Source organism: Microtus oregoni, unplaced genomic scaffold, assembly GCF_018167655.1.
Source record: "Microtus oregoni isolate MIOR12 unplaced genomic scaffold, Mior012 000015F_ref0000493, whole genome shotgun sequence".
Lineage (NCBI taxonomy): Eukaryota > Metazoa > Chordata > Mammalia > Rodentia > Cricetidae > Microtus > Microtus oregoni.
The window spans coordinates 4279634-4285998 of NW_024543074.1; the positions used below are offsets into that span (position 1 = coordinate 4279634).

At 44.0% G+C, this 6365-nt stretch overlaps 1 pseudogene; it reads left to right on the forward strand.

The window, feature by feature from the left end:
- Window positions 1-621: 621 nt before the first annotated feature.
- Window positions 622-3066, forward strand: LOC121456178 (annotated as a pseudogene).
- The last annotated feature ends 3299 nt before the right edge of the window (window positions 3067-6365 follow it).

Consider the following 6365-nt stretch of genomic DNA (forward strand, 5'->3'; position numbering starts at 1 on the left):
AGGGACTGGGAGGCCCTGGTTGTGGGGGCAGTTCCTGGAGGCTTCTGCCTGCAGCCCTTGCCAGGTCGCACACCCTGCTCTCTGCTTGCTTTCTCGCTCATTCCCTTGCTTGCTCAGTAGTGGCAGTGTTGTGGCTGAAACTCCAGCACCCACAGCTCAAGCTGATCAAGAGCATGGGCAGACGGCAACTTCACTTTCCTGAGTCTTAGAGCAGTTTGAATGCAATACAGCTGCCCCACCGGTGTGAGGAGGGAACAGAAAGTTTAACTATTTACATACTCAAAAAAATTTCTGCTCTTGTTGCTGCTCTACCCCAATTCTCCTGCTTTCAAAATATAGCCAAGTAAATTTACAGACAGCTGAATACTATTTCCTTGCCCCATATCTACGAATTTTATTTACAATTTTTACTCCCAATAAATACTCCCCACACTTCCACATTTGTTATCTATCCAAGTGCTCATTTTTACTTCAACACCTGTAGTGTCTCATTCATCTGAGGGGTCCATCACGTTACCTCCCATATCCAAGCTCCACAGATGAGGCGCCGTTTGTCGGGTCTCACGTTGGGTGCCATTTTTGGGTCCTTCCCAGTTTATTTGTCTGCATTAAGAGGGAAGCATGAGGACTAAGGAAGAAATAGCCAAGAGACTACTGATAGAGTAGGGAGAGCATCCAGGAAATAATGAGATTGCCCTCACATCTATTTCTCATAGTCTTTATAAACCCCTAATCCAAAAGGGGAGAAGAAGGCAAAAGACTTCTTTTGTCTTCTTGATACCCAAAATGCCAAGTAACCACACCCTAGGTCAAGACACCCTGTTAGTAGCAACACCTTGGGTGAAACCTTGAAGGAGCAAGAATAGGCCTGAACTCTCTGACCTTTAGTCAAGGTGGAATGAATCCACATCTCTCAGAGAGAGAGAGAGAGAGAGAGAGAGAGAGAAAGCTTAAACCTAGCATGGGCTTTTGAAAACTAAAAGTCCACTCCCCAACCTGTGACACCCTTCCTTCAACAAGGCCACACCTACTCCAATAAGGCCACTCCCCCTAAATCTTCTAATCCTTTCAAATAGTGCCACTCCCTGGTGACTAAGCATGAATATATGACTCTATGGGGGCCATTCATATGTAAACTAGCACAAGGTTCATGCCAATTAGGGTACCAAGTCACTCAGCACCAAGGATAGTGGTGCCTGACCCTAATCCTAATACTCAGGAGATAGAGGTAGGAGGATAAGAAGTTCAAACTAATTTTTGACTGCATAGTAACTTTGAAGCCAGTCTCTGTGAATGAATGTGTTGTGTGTGCATGTGTGTGTATGTGTGTGTGTGTGTATTGGCATGTGATTGTGTTATACTCAGGGCTGGTGAAGGTCAGCAGGCAAAGGCACTTACTGCATGAGCTTGACAACCTAGTTTGATCCCAGGAATATGTGTAAAGGTGGAATGAGAAAAATGACTCCACAAAGATGTCCTCTGGTCTCCTCAAGTGCACCTCGGCCTGCCTTCACCTCTCTCTTTCATACACACACACAAGCACACACTCACACATGTTCACACACCCTTACACACACCCATACACTCACTCACACAGGCACGCACGCATACACAGTTTAGGTATGGAATCAGAACCTTTCTGGGTAAGCACTACACCACTGAGCTACATCCCTGGTCTTCTATTGTTTTTTACTTTATCTTCCCAATGTTATCTGTGTGTTACAGGAGAGGGGACTGAGACTCCGAGGTCTCAGTCATTTCAATCCAATCAGAGCAAGGAAGTGAATGCATTGTAAGACAAAGGACTCACACAAGCTTGGTGAGCAGAAAGAAGCTGGGGGAGGAAGTCAGGAGAGACTCCTCGAAGGATGTGGCAGGGTGGTGGAGGAATTGGGTTTTGAGAACTGTGTATAACTGAAACCCTCAGAGACTCAATCCGGGGAATCAGGTAGCAAAGAAGGATGGATAGCAGGTGTTCACTTTAAGGAGGTTGTTTTTAATCCCTTAAGACTGGAAACAGGCAGTGTGGGAGACAGTTTATCTTGTCTTGGCAGCATTTCCCTTGGGAACAAAAGACTGGCCCTGTGCTGTACTTCCTGCCCCAACCAAATGTCATCTTGTACACTCCTGTATGTTCTAGGTTGTTTGGGGAACTGCCAGGAAAACACGAGTCCCAGCAGCTTTTGAGAAAGCTGTTGCATAGCAATTTCCAGATTAAAGCCTTCCATTTCATAGGAAATTGTGTTGAGACACAGAACATTCTAAGGCGAAATGGAATATCTCACTAGGGAAGCCCCTTATGTTCAGAAAGTAAACAACTCCATAGCTTCAGGATGTCTCTGAAACTGACCAGATTCAGTAGGCCCCTCCCACCCCAAGAGTACATCAGCAGTAATGGTGGCTAGGAGATGCTCTCAGATAAGCAGAGCTGCCTAGAAGAAGTAGAGACCAACTGAGCGACTTGGAAGAAACAGAGACCAGCCCAGAAGCTGGACAGTAGCTCAGACCAATTGAGCTACCTGGAACAAACTCTCCTGCCTATTGAGCTACCTGCAGGCTGTGCAGTGTGCTCCTTGTTTTCAGCTTTTGTAAGCTGTCACCCATAATGGGCGGGCTCTTGGGATGCAGCTGTCCTTTGACTCATTTCCGCCTCTATAACTAACCCTTCATCCGTGATTCTGTAAGCAACCCCAATAGAACTCATGGTTCACCAAGTTGGACTTGGTGGTATGCATATTTTGGTCTATCTTTGGTTGCCTATCTGGAGCAAAGAGATGTTTGTTCATGGCTCCCCAGGAATACTATGACACATTAGAAGTCAAAGATCAGGATGGGGGTTTATCACGAGTAGGTACACAAGCCCGGTCAACCCGGTTGTCTTCCCACAGCTGACTGTGGTACTTCTGGCCATTGGCATGTTCTTCACCGCCTGGTCCTTCATTTACAAGGTCACCTCCACCAAGTACACATGTGACATTTACAAAGAGCTCCTCATCTCCTTGGTGGTCACTCTTCATGGGCTTTGGCGTCCTCTTCCTCCTGCTCTGGGTTGGCATCTACGTATGAGTCCCCAAGGGTACCTTCCCACCAGGCAGCTTCAACAAGCCCCTGATTTTGTAAATTATTTTTTTTAATATTTATTTATTTATTATGAATACAATATTCTGTTTGCGTGTATGCTAGCAGACCAGAAGAGGGCACCAGGCCCCATTACAGATGGTTGTGAGCCACCATGTGATTGCTGGGAATTGAACTCAGGACCTTTGGAAGAGCAGGCAAGGCCTTTAACCTCTGAGCCATCTCTCCAGCCCCTATAAATTATTTTTTTAAACATTGCTACAAGTGTCCCAACTGCTGTTTATAATAAAGGCAGATGTGTGGGGGAAAAAAAACAAAGATCAGGTTGGGACAGAACACAGATGTGTCCCCTAAGCGCTAGGACTTCAAGCCTAGGACTACACTCAGCTCTAAGGTCATCTTGATAGGCTGCTGTGCTTCTCCAAGTTTCTGTTTTACTGTAAATTGGCTGCAATGAGAATTTGAATTGCTTTAACAGTCATTCATCAGCATGTATCAAATTTGAATGGCTTTAGATTATATTATTAGACTTATTTTTAAAACTACTGTATGAGTTGCTGGTTTGAATTTCATATAGACTAAATATTTAGGGAAGCTGGTGAACCGGGTGGTGGTGGTGGCACATGCCTTTAATCTCAATACTAGGGAGGCAGAGGCAGGTGGATCTCTGTGAGTTTGAGACCAGCCAGACTTACAAAGTGAGTGAGTTCCAAGGCAGTCAGGGCTACACAGGGAAATCCTGTCCCAAAAAGAAAAAAAGGAGCTGGAGAGATGGTTCAGTGATTAAGATCACTGATTGCTTTTTCAGAGGACCTGGGTTCAGTTCCCAGCACACACATGGCAGCTCAGAACTGTCTGTAACTCCAGTTCCTGAGATCCAACACTGTCACAGAGATACACATGCTGGCAAAACACCAATACACATAAAAATTAATTAATTAATTTTAAAAAGCATGTAAAGAAAGCTGGGCATGGGGACACTTGGCAGGCAGATAAATAGTGAGCTCAAAATCAATCGGGGCTACATGAGACCCTGTCTCAAAATTTAAAAAAAGCACATAGTTAGACCCTGTTTCAAAAAACCAAAATTATAGTAATAGACTTAATTAAAGAACTTAAGATGCAGAAAGTATCTTTAATTACATGGAGGACCCCTGCACATAACCCTAAGGGTCTTTCTAAGAGAGGTCAAGGGAAACGAGATGTGGAAAATTGAAATAGAAAAGGCAGCTGTTAGAGGGCGGTGGCCACAAACCAAAGAGTACTTGGGACCTCACACACTTAAGACTCAAGGAATGGGACATTGTGTTGTAATACACGAATCGTGGACCTCATTCTTAGCTATCTGGGATGTACACGGCTCATGGGCCAAATGGTGGATGCATTTCTAAGAAACCAGTGCAAACGCCTTGACTTTAGTCCCATTAAACTTCAGATTCTGATCTTCAGAAAACACACTCTCCACTGTCGCTAGAGCATCCAGTCCCACTGGGCCTGCTTCTATCCTACCCACTGGTCCCCACAGCTGCTTGTGAAATAATCATCCGGAGGCTTAATATTAACTAATGTCATTGAATATATATCCAATGAAAGGTACGATAGAGACAAAAATAGGTATGAAGAAAAGTAAAATTTTTTTCTAAATTCTTTCTTCTTTCTGTCCCATACTAGATAGCTCCTGACATGAAACAGAAACTCTGAATTTTTCTTGGATTCTTAGACTATATATTATATTCTAGTTAATATTCAGAGATTCTTACCCTCAGATGACATGTCCTCACAAGTGTCCTCTGCTTGGTGATCCTAGCTGAATAATTATCTCTTCCTCTTTAGGCATCCAGATGTCTGGGGTCTCTTGACTTGAAGATGAGTATTTTCCTGCAAAGACAAGAACAGAACCCTGCCCCAACCCTTAGAGGTTTCCTTACCACCTGATTGGTTGTCACCTCTGTGGATGGGCCATTATTTCTCTTCAAGAGATTTCTCTTTTTCAAACCGAATCTTTATTAATTTTGATGGAATCCTGTTGGGGGCTGTGGACCCTCAGAGCCTGAATTTCCTGTCAACAACTTGTTATGCTTGCAGCTGCTCTGAGCAAAACAACTTGTTTTCCTGTGTTTGCAGCTGCTCTGAGCATGAGACCCTCAGGAGTTCCTGATGGCAGGAGAGTGGTTTTCTGGTGGGTTTGGCTGGGCGTGGTTATCAGTTAAGAATCCCTATATAAGCTGCCCTGGAACACAATAAAGGGGACAGTCTCACTTTCAAAGAGATCCCTGAGCCTACATAACTTCCCCCCAAACCTCAACCTTATACCAATTATAATCAACCCCTAAATGATGTTCCTAATCCTAAGGACAAACTTTGCTGGCAAAGGGAACGTCGTCTTCTAAACTCTCTATATCATTTCTCTTTTCTCTCCCAAGCCTATGTACAGTTTTAAAAACACTGTGACCCATCTGGAGGGTTTTTTTTTTCCCCGTCTGGATCTGTCTTTCCTGTGTACCTGTAAACTTTTCTCTGTATGAGCAACACTTAAACCTGCCATATGGCTTAGTTCATAGTGTGCTAGTGGGGCTCACTCTGGCAGCACTGGTGGTAGCATATCAAGCTCACAGGAAGCAGCTGGGCGTGAGAGACATGAGACAAGGAAGCTAGCTGCATTTGGTTCTGTTTTTGTGTGTTTTGAACCTTTGTTAACTTTCTCGGTTCTTATGTGGATATAGGCGCCAGATGTTTGAGCACCATTTGTACAGGCTTTTCTGTTCCACCAGATGCTCCCCAAATAAGCATACAGAGACTGAATATTAATTATAATGATTGGCCGATAGCTTACGCTTGTCTCCAGCCAGCTCTCATAACTTAAATTAACCCATTTCTATTCATCCATGTGCTGTCCCAAGGCTCGTTTACCTCATCTATGAACTTCCCACGTTGCTTCTTCCGCATCTGAGTCTAGACTCCTCAGACTCCACCTCCACGCTTCTTCCCAGCATTCTCTCTGTCCCCAAATCCTGCCTAGCTTTCGACCAATCTGGTTTTTATTATTATTATTAATTATTATTATTATTATTATTATTATTATTATTATTATTATTATCAGTGAGAGCAACACGTCTTCAGAGTGTGTAGGGTCTTGTTAGTAGCCCAGGGTCCTCTAACTTGCTATGTAGTCTATCTGGTCTCAGACCTCAAGCTCACAATCCTCCTGCCTCAGACAGCCCAATTATGTAATTACAGGTGTATGCACCACCCTCAGTTTAAGTCATTAGATGCATGTCATTTGTTAC